Genomic DNA, 14,442 nt, shown 5'->3' on the forward strand with positions numbered 1-14,442 from the left:
TGTGTGTGTGTGTGTGTGTGTGTGTGTGTGTGTGTGTGTGTGCGTGTGTCTGTGCCTTTGCCTGTGTGTGTGTCTCTTCACAGTCCCCGCTGTTCCATAAGTTGTTTTTTAAATCTGATTTTAGTGCCAGCATGAGTTAGTTGATGTGGAATAGAGTTCCATGTAGTCATGACTCTATGTAGTACTGTGCGCCTCCTATAGTCTGTTCTGGATTTGGGGACTGTGAAGAGACCTCTGGTGGCATGTCTTGTGGGGTATGCATGGGTGTCTGAACTCTGTGCTAGTAGTTTAAACAGACAGCTTGTGCATTCAACATGTCAATATTTCTCACAAATACAAGTAGCGATGAAGTCAACCTCTCCTCTACTTTGAGCCAGGAGAGATTGACATTATTAATGTTAGCTATCCATGTACATTTAAGGGACAGCCGTGCTGCCTTGTTCTGGGCCAATTGTAAAGTCCCTCTTTGTGGCACCTGACCACACGATTGGACAGTAGACCAGGTGCGACAAAACCAGTGCCCATCTTAGCTACTGTTGTATCAACATGTTTTGACCATGACAGTTTACAATCCAGGGTCACTCCAATCAGTTTAGTCTCCTCAACTTGCAAGATTTTTTCATTGCAAGATTTAGTTAAGGTTTAGTTATTTGACCCAAAAACAATGCTTTAAGTTTTTGAAATGTTTAGGAGTAACTTGTTTCTTGCCACCCATTCTGAAACTGACTGCAGCTCTTTATTAAGTGTTGCAGTGATTTCACTAGCTATGGTAGCTGAAGTGTTGAGTCACCAGCATACATACTGTAGACACACAGGCTTTACTCTGAGCTAGTGGCAGCTCATTAGTAAAGATTTTAAAAAGTAAGGGGCCTAGACAGCTTCTCTAGGGAATGCCTACCTGGATTATGTTGGAGAGGCTTCCGGTAAAGAACACCCTCTGTGTTCTGTTTGACAGGTAACTCTCTATCCACAATGTAACAGGAGGATGTGAAGCCATAAGACATACGTTTTTATTATCAAGGACTCTCAGCCAGTCATTAGTCATTTGTGTAAGTGCCGTACATGTTGAACATCCTTCTCTATAAGCGTGTTGAAAATCTGTTGTTCAATTGTTTACTGTGGAATACATTGTATCTGGTCAAACACCATTTTTTTCAAAAAGTTTACTACTAAGGGTTGGTAACAGGCTGATTGGTCAGTTGTTCGAGCCAGTAAAGGGTGCTTTGCTATTCTTGGATAGCGGAATTACGTTTGTGTCACATTTTTCTTCATCAGAAGATAAAGAGAAATCATTGTCGGACCAATACGCAGCGAGATCGTATGTACTCCTCTTCTTCATTAAGGAAAAGAAGGGAAACCAAAATAACCACGTACACAAAACACAATGCCGAATAACAGTCTGGTAAGGCACAAGGCTATACACAGAACAATCTCCCACAAATCACAAACAAAACACATACCTATATATAGGACTCTCAATCAAAGGCAACTACAAACACCTGCCTCCAATTGAGAGACCAACACCCAATTACCTAACATAGAAATCCTTAATTAGAGAGAACATAGAAATACAAAAAACATAGAACATAACCCAAACCCGGAAATAATAAATCAAACACCCTTCTAAGCAAACCACCACCCCGAACCACATAAAACAAATACCCTCTGCCACGTCCTGACCAAACTACAATACAAATAACCCCTATTACTGGTCAGGACGTGACAGTTTGCTTCCCTCCAGGCCTGAGGGCACACACTTTCCTTTAGGCTTGAAGAGATGGCAAATAGGAGTGGCGATATCGTCCGATATCATCCTCAGTAATTTTTCATCGAAACTGTCAAACCCAGGTGACTTGTCATTGTTGATAGACAACAATAATATTTTCACCTCTTCCACACTCATTTTACAGAATTCTAAATTTCAATGTTTGGCTTTAATAATTTGGTCAGTTATGCATAGATGTGTAGGTTCAGAATTTGTTGTTGGCATGTCATGCCTAATCTTACCATTGAAAAATGTATTAAAGTAGTTGTCAATATCAGTGGGTTTTCTGATGAAAGAGCCATCTGATTCAATGAGTAATGGAGCCGAGCTCACCTTTTGCCCAAAATGTAATTTAAGGTGCTCCAAAGCTTTTCACTATCATTCTTTATGTCATTTATCTTTGATTCATAGTACAGTTTCTTCTTCTTTTTGTTAAGTTTAGTCAAATGATTTCTCAATTTACAGTACGTTTGCCAATCGGTTGTGCAGCTAGACTTATTTGCCATTCCATTTGCCTCATCCCTGTCAACCATACAATGTTTCAATTCGTCATTAATCCACAGGGATTTAACTGTTTTTACAGTCATGTTCTTAATGCTTATTAGTAACTGGAATAAGCAATTTCATAAATGTGTCAAGTGCAGCGTCTGCTTGCTCCTCATTACAGACCAGAAAATATTCTTCAACACAGTAATCACTACAAAACGTATTGTATGATCTCTTATACACTATATTAGGCCCAACCTTTGGAACTTTGGTTTTCCTAGATATGGCTACTATATTATGAACACTACATCAGATGGATTTGGATACTGTTTTAGAGCACATTTCAGCAGCATTAATAAAGATGTGATCAATACATGTGAAGGATTTCATTCCTGTGCTGTTTGTAAATAATCTGGTAGGTTGACTGATGAAAGCCAGTCAATATTTAGGCATCCAGAAAATATACCTCTGTTGATTTCATATACATGATCAAGCATTTCACACATATTATCCAAATACTCACTGTTAACACTTGGTGGTCTATAGCAGCTTCCCACAAGAATAGGTCTTTAGGTGAGGCAGATGTGACATGAGATCCTCTCTAAGCTTTACATGAATAAGACTCTGAACATAAAACTGCAACACCTCCGCCATTGGCATTCCTGTCTCTTCTGAAGATGTTGAAGATAGTACAGTATACCACTCCTATAGAAACAATAGAGTCATTGTGGTTTTAGTTTCGCTGCTACAGCATTCCTTTTTACTCATCCTTTTCCTTCAACCTAAATGGGAAACTACTGAGAATTGTAGCAGACTGTATTGCCACCCCTATTTGCCATGTCTTTAACCAAAGCCTAAAGGAGTGTGTGTGTCCACAGGCGTGGAAGGAAGCTAAAGTAATTCCACTACCTAAAAAAAGTAAAGCAACCTTTGCTGGCCCTAACAGCCACCCAATCCGTTTGCTGCCTGTTCTTAGTAAACTGGTGGTGAACATTTTTCAAAGAACAAGTGCCACGCCCTGGCCATAGAGAGGGTTTTATTCTCTATTTTGGTTAGGCCAGGGTGTGACTAGGGTGGGCATTCTATGTCCTTTTTTCTATGCTTTGTATTTCTTTGTTTTGGCCTGGTATGGCTCTCAATCAGGGACAGCTGTACATTGTTGTCGCTGATTGGGAGCCATACTTAGGCAGCCTGTTTTCCTTTGGGGTTTTGTGGGTAGTTCTTTTCTGTCCTGTGTGTTCACCTGGCAGAACTGTTGGCTTTCGTTTTCTTGTTTTATTTAAAGTGTCATTAAAGTTAATATGAGCACTTACCATGCTGCATCTTGGTCCCTTCTGTCAGATGATCGTTACAGCAAGTTAACTATTGACTTTCGGCATGAATATAGAGAAGGACACTCAACTTGTACTGCACTGACTCAGATGACTGATGATTGGCTAAAATACATGGATAATAAGATGGTAGTTGGAGCAGTACTAGATTTCTGAGCAGCCTTTGATGTTATTGATCATAATTTGTTATAGTTATGGCTTTACATCACCTGCCATCACATGGTTGGAGAGTTACTTTTCCAATATAACCCAGAGAGTATTCTTCAATGGAAGATTCTCTAACATCAGATATGTACATTGTGGTATCCCTCAGTTGCCTTGGGCTGTTACTCTTCTCTATATTTACAAATGATTTGCCGCTTGTCTTGCAAGAAGCTAAAAGGACTAAGTATGCTGATGATTGCACACTCTACACATCAGCACTTACAGCCAGTGATCTCACTGAGACTCTTAGCAAGGAGTTACAGTCAGTGTCAGAATGGGTATTAACAATAAACTGGTCTTAAATACATATAAAACCAAAAGTATTGTATTTGCTTCAAAGCGTTCTCTTAGACCTAAACCTCAGCTGGAGTTGTGCATTAAGGGTGTGACCATTGAGAAAGTTGAAGAATCGTAGTAGCGTTGGATGGTCAGTTATCATGGTTTAAAGACAAATTTGTTGTGAAGATGTCGAGTGGTCTGTTCTAAGAAGATGTTCTGCGTTTTTGACACAATAATCAACTGCAGTAGTTGTTCAGGCTCTGGTCTTGTCCCATCTCGATTACTGGTCAGATGCAGCAAACAAACACCTAGCAAAGCTGCAGCTGGCTCAAAACAAAGCAGCATGCCTTTCCCTTAACTGCACACAGACAACTAACATCAACAACATGCATGATAGTATTTCATGGTTGAGGGTTGAGTAGAAATAGACTACTTCTCTTCTCATCTTTTTAAGAAACATTCGTGTGTTGAAAATACCTAACCCCTTGTATAATCTATTTGCATACCCTTCAAACAGACATACATACCCCACCAGACACGCCACAATGGGTTTCTTCACAGTACCCAAACCAAAAACAGATTTAATGCGTCGCAGAGTTATGTATAGAGCCATGTCATCGTGGAATACTCTGCCGCCAGAGGTTACTCAGGCAAAAATCAAGTTTAGCTCTTTCTATAGATCTAATTTAACTGTACTGTATATGAATATGTATACAGTATAAGTGAATTTGTCGCAATACATTTGGTCCCTTAAAATGGGGAGACTATGTACAAAATTAAAGCTGACAGTCTACAACCTCATAGTCATTGTGTCCTTTCAAATCCAGAGTGCTGGAGTACAGCGCCAAAACAACAACACGTGTCACTGTCCCAATACTTTTGAAGCTCAACTTAATGTACATAAAGTTTCAATTTCCCTCTTCTTTCGATGGAAAACCTACATCATCTTCATCTACTGTATGCATTTGAGGCTCTTTTAAGAAGTAGGTGAAAAATAAACCTTTTGTCACACAAAAACACACAATAAAATGGAAATCATCATCCCAACCATCAACACAATCCATTTCACGTGTCGGCCATGGTCGAGCAAAACAGCAGACAGATACACCTCGTTACTGTACTAGACCCACACAATGTCCATGGATTTATTAAACATAAAATAGACCTTTGAAATAATGCTGTTTTTGGTGCTGTTTTCAAGGACTGGATTGGCAAAGTTTCTCAATGAACAGGTCACATAACAGCCTGTTATACTGTCCATGTGTATTACCAAACCACACACAGAGACCTTGGATTGCACACACTGGTTTTGCAGCAAGAGCTCTGTTTTTCGTCAAAACGACATAGTCTGTCAACATCAAACCCCTGTCTGGTTTGATGCAGGCTTTACGCTCATTCAGACACAATCATTTGGTTATTTCTGTTTATGTGTGGCCCCTCAGACAATCCACAGACCTTCATTTCAAAACACCTGCCACTGATTTCACATGGCGTCAAATTAACACGGCTCTGTGGATGTTAGCTAAGAAAGGCCAATGTTTTATTTATTTAGCTGTTTCTGTCTCTCTCTTTTTCTGCACTCTGCTCTCTCTCTCTCTCTCTCTCTCTCTCTCTCTCGCTCTCTCTCTCTGCTCTCTCTCAATTCAATTCAATTTCAATTTAAGGGCTTTATTGCATGAAAACATATGGAAACATATGTCTACATTGCCAAACGCAAGTGAAATAGAAAATAAACAAAAGTGAAATAAACAATAAAAAAATGTACAGTAAACATTGCATTAGTCACCTAGTAGTATCCTGTCACAGGCCATACTGTATGTTGTCATATGAAGTGGTGGAATAGATATAACAACTACGGTCATCAGGGTTGAGGGTTTGATTCCCGCATGGGACAGATATAGAGTAGTTGATATCATGGTGCTCGTCCATCAACAAGCCCTTTATTGATGGATGAGCACCATGTGGGCCAAATCTTAGCAGAGCCAGAGAGGCAGAGAGCGTGCTACTTTCAGAACTACTGGCTAAAAAGTATACAAAAGTACTGGAGAATCTCTTTAAAGATAAGCCTCACAAAATGATCTGTGACCAGTCTCTGTTACTTAGAGCAAAGAGAGAGAGAACACCAAATAATGCATGCAGAGCAGAATTAGACCAACACCCGCTAATTACCAAAATCCAGAAAAGAGCCATTAAATTCTACAACCACCTAAAAGGAAGCGATTCCCAAACCTTCCATAATAAAGCCATCACCTACAGAGAGATGAACCTGGAGAAGAGTCCCCTAAGCAAGCTGGTCCTGGGGCTCTGTTCACAAACACAAACAGACCCCACAGCGCCCCAAGACAGCAACACAAATAGACCCAACCAAATCATGTGAAAAAAAAAAGATAATTACTTGACACATTGGAAAAAATCTACAAAAAAAACAGAACAAACTAGAATGCTATTTGGCCCTAAACAGATACTACACAGTGGCAAAATACCTGACCACTGTGACTGACCCAACATTAAGGAAAGCTTTGACTATGTACCGACTCTCTATTGAGAGAGGGCTCCGTAGGCAGACCTAGCTCTCAAAAGAAGACAGGCTATGTGCACACTGCCCACAAAATGAGGTGGAAACTGAGCTGCTAAACCTCCTGCCAAATGTATGACCGTATTAGAGACACATATTTCCCACAGATTACACAGATCCACAAAAAAATTGAAAACAAATCCAATTTTGTTAAACTCCCATATCTATTGGGTGAAATACCAGTGTGCCATCACAGCAGCAAGATGTGTGACCTGTTGCCACAAGAAAAGGGCAACCAGTGAAGAACAAACACCATTGTAAATACAACTCATGTCTATGTTTATTTATTTTCCCTTTTGTACTCTAACTATTTGCGCATCTTTACAACACTGGATATTGACATAATATGACATTTGAAATGTCTCTATTCCTTTGGAACTTTTGTGAGTGCCATGTTTACTGTTAATTTTTAATTGTTTATTTGACATTGGTTTATTATCTCACTTGCTTATTTCACTTGCTTTGGCAATGTAGACATATGTTTCCCATGCCAATAAAGACTTTTGAATTGTATTGATTGGAGCGAGAGAGAGAGAGAGACAGAGACAGAGAGAGAGAGAACACAAAAGCCTTACGAAATTGTACAATATTGTCTCTTGTATTTTTACATTTTATATTCAACCACAGCTGTGGGCCAAAACAATCTCATGTAGCTTTAATCCACATTGGAGTTGGAGCCCACTGCTCCGCATTTACCCTGCATGCATAGGGCCTGATGTGATTCAGGATAACTCCGTCTGGTGCCCTGGACTAGCCTAGCCTGGGTACTAGTCTGCTTGTGCTGACATTTAACTTCTTGTACTCTGTGTCATATGCAGTTTGGCATGACATGGAGTGGCAAGGAATGGAATGATAGCACAAACAGATCTAGGACCAGGCTATGGCCAAGCTTTCTTCCTTCTCAAATGTTTACAACTCACCACTTTTGTTTAACAACAAGTCATCAGTCTTTGGGCTTAATTATGACATGGCCTGTTTGGTTTTAGACCAGCTTGTTAAATGTAAGCAAACTGTTTATGTCTTGTACATTGTTTATAGAAGGTGGGAGTGGTGGTTAGATACACCAAACTCACTTCCTGTTTCTCTCTCTCTCTCTCTCTCTCTCTCTCTCTCTCTCTCTCTCTCCTCTCTCTCTCTCTCTCTCTCTCTCTCTCTCTCTCTCTCTCTCTCTTTCTCTCTCTCTCTCTCTCTCTCTCTCTCTCTATATCTCTCTTCAAGAGTGAAGAATGATGTGGTTGCTTTGCCGTGGCTCTCCACTTCAGAAGCCTTCAGCTGAACTGTACTTTGTTGAAATTGGTTTGTTGATCTAGTGGTCCGCACAGCAGTTCATCTACTTTTTGATGTGGAGAGTGTGTACTTCACCCAGGCCTTGCTGAACAGGCTGTGTTGTGGAGCTTTTCTGGGAAAAGTTGTTATTTTTATACTAGTTTAGGGTTGGTGTCCTGAGATCATTTTTCTCCTCACTGACGAAACATTTCTTGTTTTTCTTTTATGCTTCCTCTTTCGGGATTAAAATGATTTTTTATTGTTCCTATTATTACTACCGTGACAATTATCCTAAATGATTTTTTAGAAACAGTAAAAAAAACTAAAACAGTGGTTTCATATTTGTATTGTTACAAAAAAAATCTGGTAATTTTAGTACAGTTGAGTGAAAATAATGAGGGTTCAAGGTCAATTCAAACTCCCACACGCCAAGCAACAGTTGGCTAACCGGCCTCTGAAACAGCCATCCTTCTGTACTACTCAAAACTAAAAACAACTCTGAAGTGATTTACATTGTTTAGAACCCACCTGAACAGTTCTGTGTGTTTTTCTCCTCTTACAACGGGTATGTGGACACCCATTCAAATTAGTGGATTCAGCTATTTCAGCCACACCCATTGCTGACAGGTTATACAATTGAGCACACAGCCATGCAGTCACTACAGACAAACATTGGTAGTGGTAGGCCACCCAACCTCACAGAACAGGATCTCCGAGTGCTGAAACGCGAAGCGAGTAAAAATCGTCTGTCCTCGGTTGCAACACTCACTACCGAGTTCCAACCTGCCGCTGGAAGCAATGTCAGCACAATAAATGTTCGTCGGGAGCTTCATGAAATGGGTTTCCATGGCTGAGCAGCTGCACACAAGCCTAAGATAACCATGCACAATGCCAAGCATCGGCTGAGTGGTGTAAAACTCGACGCCATTGGAAACACGCTCTCTGGAGGGATGAATCATGCTTTACCATCTGGCAGTCCGACGGACAAATCTGGGTTTGGCAGATGCCAGGAGAACGCTACCTGCCCCAATGCATAGTGCTAACTGTAACGTTTGGTGGAGGAGGAATAATCAAATCAAATCAAATGTATTTATATAGCCCTTCTTACATCAGCTGATATCTCAAAGTGCTGTACAGAAACCCAGCCTAAAACCCCAAAGAGCAAGCAATGCAGGTGTAGAAGCACGGTGGCTAGGAAAAACTCCCTAGAAAGGCCAAAACCTAGGAAGAAACCTAGAGAGGAACCAGGCTATGAGGGGTGGCCAGTCCTCTTCTGGCTGTGCCGGGTGGAGATTATAACAGAACATGGCCAAGATGGTCAAATAATAATAATCACAGTTGTCGAGAGTGCAACAAGTCAGCACCTCAAGAGTAAATGTTAGTTGGCGTTTCATAGCCGATCATTGAGAGTATCTCTACCACTCCTGCTGTCTCTAGAGAGTTGAAAACAGCAGGTCTGGGACAGGTAGCACGTCCAGTGAACAGGTCAAGGTTCCATAGCCGCATGCAGAACAGTTGAAACTGGAGCAGCAGCACGGCCAGGTGGACTTGGGACAGCAAGGAGTCATCATGTCAGGTAGTCCTGAGGCGTGGTCCTAGGGCTCAGGTCCTCAGAGAGAGAGAAAGAAAGAAAGAGAGAAAGAGAGAATTAGAGAGAACATACTTAAATTCACACAGGACACCGTATAAGACAGGAGAAATACTCCAGATATAACAGACTGACCCTAGCCCCCCGAAACATAAACTACTGCAGCATAAATACTGGAGGCTGAGACAGGAGGGGTCAGGAGACACTGTGGGCCCATCCGACGATACCCCCAGACAGGGCCAAATAGGAAGGATATAACCCCACCCACTTTGCCAAAGCACAGCCCCCACACCACTAGAGGGATATCTTCAACCACCAACTTATCATCCTGAGACAAGGCCGAGTATAGCCCACAAAGATCTCCGCCACGGCACAACCCAAGGGGGGGCGCCAACCCAGACAGGAAGACCACGTCAGTGACTCAACCCACTCAAGTGACGCACCCCTCCTATGGACGGCATGGTCTGGGGCTATTTTTCATAGTTCAGGTTAGGCCTCTTAGTTCCAGTGAAGGGAAATCTTAACGCTACAACAGTTTGGGGAAGGTCCTTTCCTGTTTCAGCATGACAGTGCCCCCATGCACAAAGCGAGGTCCATACAGGTTTGTCAAGGTTTGTTGAGATTGGTGTGGAAGAATTTGACTGGCCTGCACAGAGCCCTGACCTCAACCCCATCAAACACCTTGGGGATGAATTGAAACGCTGATTGCGAGCCAGGCCTAATCGGGCAACATCCGTGCCAGACCTCACTAATGCTCTTGTGGCTGAATAGAAACGAGTCCCCGCAGCAATGTTCCAACATCTAGTGGAAAGCCTTCCCAGAAGAGTGGAGTCTGTTATACCAGCAAAGGGGGGACCAACTTTGTATTAATTCCCATGATTTTGGAATGAGATGTTTGACGAGCAGGTGTCCACATACTTTTGGCCATGTAGTGTAACAGTATGTCAGGTACACACACATACAGAAAAAACATACCTGCTGAAGGTGAGTCATGTATATTGTATAAGACCGTCCTGCGGGCAGGCGGAAACACTTCCCCTAACAGAGGAGTGGAGCCAGACTGATTTGACTCATCAGTCCCAAGGACAACAGCCAGTCAGATGTATTTATTTCTGGTCCATTAGACCAGTCTTCATCAAAACAGTCTATTTATCTGATATTTGATCTCTCTGTCAGTCTCCAGATCTCTCTGTCAGTCTCAACTGTGCTGAGTCTGACAAACAGCTTTTTAGGAGCAAGTTAGTATGATTGACTGGGTTTGAACAATTTACAAGACTGTGTAATTACGCTGAGCTTAAGGCTATGGAATTAGCTTCGAGAGCCAACACAAGTCTTCAGGTTTCTGTTACGCATCAAGCGAGCAAGGTTCTGACAAACTATAGCAGAGCAGATCTGTTCCACACATTTTCCCTTAACTCTGCTGGTATAATTAAGCAATAAGGCCCGGGGGGGGTGTGGTATATGACCAATATACCACGGCTAAAGGCTGTTCTTGTGCAGTAAAAATAAATAATTTGTCGTACCCGTAGTATACGGTTGATATACCATGGCTGTCAGCCAATCAGAATTCAGGGGTCGAACCACCCAGTTTATAAATGCAGACAATGACTCCTGTTGTGGTTTTACAGTAAGAGATTTCCAAGAGACGTTTCTATGGTTTTTCAATTTCCTTTGTTTTTATGGTACTTGTTACCTTTTCCTGACCTCCATTTTACACATTCTTTACTAAACAGGACCTTTATGGCATCAGGCCTACAGTGAGCATTGGCCAATGTGTGTTCCTGGACTGGAGCAGTATATTTTTAGGCTGTTACTGTATGTGTATACCAGGTGCATCAAAGCTACTTGTATACTGTAGACTGAAGTGAATTGTGTATGGGATCGAGTAACTATATTTTGCACCTTGGACAGCTATCAAGATAAGACACAAGATATGCTCACGGAACAACATTTCTTTGGTGTTGTTTGTCATATATATATATATCCCTTTACCAATAATTCTGAGAAAACCAACCAGCCTGTTACCAACCACTGGCAGAAAGTAGATGGACAACGCTTCCCATCAATCCCTTGCCTCACGTCCTGCCTACAGAACTAGAATGAATGTGATTCAATGTCTGTAGTTGTATCATCATCTGGATCATTCCTAGCTGTAGACTGCTACTCAGCACATCTGGTCCAGTGTATATGGGGACAGAGAGGGGGGAAATAAAAAACCCTCATGCAGGTTTGAGTCATCTTCCTGCTTCACTGAAATGCTGCTATATACAGAAGTAATTAACCACATAACCACATCATAATAATAGGTCATGTTGTATTTGGTCTTTCGGGGGTCATTGTCTCCATTTTGTTTGGAAAGCAGAAGACCAAACCAATACCCTACTCTGTACTTGGAAAGCTGTTGCACTGAGACTACATAGGCCTATGTAAGGTTATCGGATGCTTGGACTGGAAATAAAACCAGTCTTGAATGATGAAAGATCTCCTCAGTTGGGAAACACACACTACTGATATTCCTATGACCTAATATGGGGCTCACATGTTTGATCACAATGATTCAGGTGATGATCATCACTGTTATGGTGACATTAATGTAGCTTGTTACCTAAAACAAATTGACCACAGACGGTATTGCTACATCATTATTACATGGACATGTTCAGTAAGCCATGTTGTGAAATGAATCACAACGTGTGTTGATAGAAGCATTTTATTTGTGTAATAATGTGCATAGCATTATTAGATCCTTATATATATTTAAAAAATATATATGTAAAAATGTATAAATATATGACTTTCCGTATCAATTTATTTAGTTTGTATCATTTGTATTTAGTTCAATGTCAGCTTTCAGTCATATCATTCTGAACCATACCTCATCTACTACATGTATTCAGTCATTGATCTGTGGGGAAAGACAGAGAATGTTAGCTTGTATATCTTAGACAGTTGTCAGTACAGTAGTTATAGCTTGACCCAGTCAGTCACAGTTTTCCAAGTCTGAAAATAGAAAAGTGGAAGCAATCATCATTTAAATAAATATTTTTTTTGTGGTTACAATGTATTATTTTAGATAACAGAAGTTTGTGTATTATTTTACATTTTACATTTAGCTTCCACATTTGTTACAGTTGCACAACCTCTGGTTAAACCTCACAGATGAATATGACCATTGAATAAACATGCCATAACCATAACTATGCATTTATTTATGTCACTCAAACACGTCAGGTGCTTTTCCCAGAACCTCGTACAGGAAATGAAACCAATGGATTTCTGGGACACTACAGCATACCCTGTTCCAATGAAATCAAAGTTTATTTGTCACATGCGCTGAATACAACAGGTGTAGACCTTACAGTGAAATGCTTACTTACAGGCTCTAACCAATAGTTCAAAAAAGGTATTACGTGAACAATAGGTAGGTAAAGAAATAAAACAGTAAAAAGACAGGCTATATACAGTAGCGAGGCTATAAAAGTAGCGAGGCTACATACAGACACCGGTTAGTCAGGCTGATTGAGGTAGTATATACATGTAGATATGGTTAAAGTGACTATGCATATATGATGAACAGAGAGTAGCAGTAGCAGTAGCGTAAAAGATGGGTTGGCGGCTGGTGGGTGGCGGGACACAATGCAGATAGCCCGGTTAGACAATGTGTGGAAGCACTGGTTGGTCGGGACAGTTGAGGTAGTATGCACATGAATGTATAGTTAAAGTGACTATGCATATATGATAAACAGAGAGTAGCAGCAGCGTAAAAAGAGGGGGTGGCGGGGCACACAATGCAAATAGTCTGGGTAGCCATTTTATTACCTGTTCAGGAGTCTTATGACTTGGGGGTAAAAACTGTTGAGAAGCCTTTTTGTCCTAGACTTGGCACTCGGGTACCACTTGTCATGCGGTATTAGAGAGAACAGTCTATGACTGGGGTGGCTGGGGTCATTGACAATTTTTACAGCCTTCCTCTGACACCGCCTGGTGTAGAGGTCCTGGATGGCAGGCAGCTTAACCCCAGTGATGTACTGGGCCGTACGCACTACCCTCTGTAGTGCCTTGCGGTCAGAGGCCAAGCAATTGCCATATCAGGCAGTGATGCAACCAGTCAGGATGCTCTCGATGTTGTAGCTGTAGAACCTTTTGAGGGTCTCAGGATCCATGACAAATATTTTTAGTTTCCTGAGGGGGAATAGGCTTTGTCGTGCCCTTTTCACGACTGTCTTGGTGTGTTTGGACCTAGTTTGTTGTTGATGTGGACACCAAGGAACTTGAAGCTCTCAACCTGCTCAACTACAGCCCCGTCGATGAGAATGGGGGGCGTGCTCGGTCCTCCTTTTCCTGTAGTCCACAATCAGTCTTGGTTACGTTGAGGGATAGGTTGTTATTCTAGCATTTCCTGTTACTACAGGAAATAGGTTCCCATAAGAAATAGTTATTTAGATTACATTTATGTCATAGTGTCACTCTTTTGCTAAAATTCCATTCATTGCTTTGACTAGAATAAAAGCCAAAACATTATTATTAAACTGTGTATGTTCCCAACTGTGTATGCTATCCTCGTCAGTGGAGGCTGGTGACGGGAGGACAGCTCATAATAATGGCTGGAACGGAGCGAATGGAACGGCATCGAACTCATGGTAACCATGTGTTGATGTATTTGATATCATTCCACTTATTTCCACTCCAGTCATTACCACGAGCCCTGTCCTCCCTAATTAAGGTTCCACCAATCTCCTGTGATCCTTGTACATGTCAAAACGGAACAAAAAAGTTAGATATTTGGGATACATTTGTAGATGAGTACATTTTGGAAACCCCCTGAACAATAACATAATGCTCACTCCCAGTGGGAGGGGTAATGACTGGAAGAGAGATAGACAGAGAGAGAGAGAGAGAGAGAGAGAGAGAGAGAGAGAGAGAGAGAGAAAGGGGGTGGAGGTTAAGA

The sequence above is a fragment of the Salmo trutta genome, chromosome 30, assembly GCF_901001165.1.
Source record: "Salmo trutta chromosome 30, fSalTru1.1, whole genome shotgun sequence".
NCBI classification, from domain to species: Eukaryota; Metazoa; Chordata; class Actinopteri; order Salmoniformes; family Salmonidae; genus Salmo; species Salmo trutta.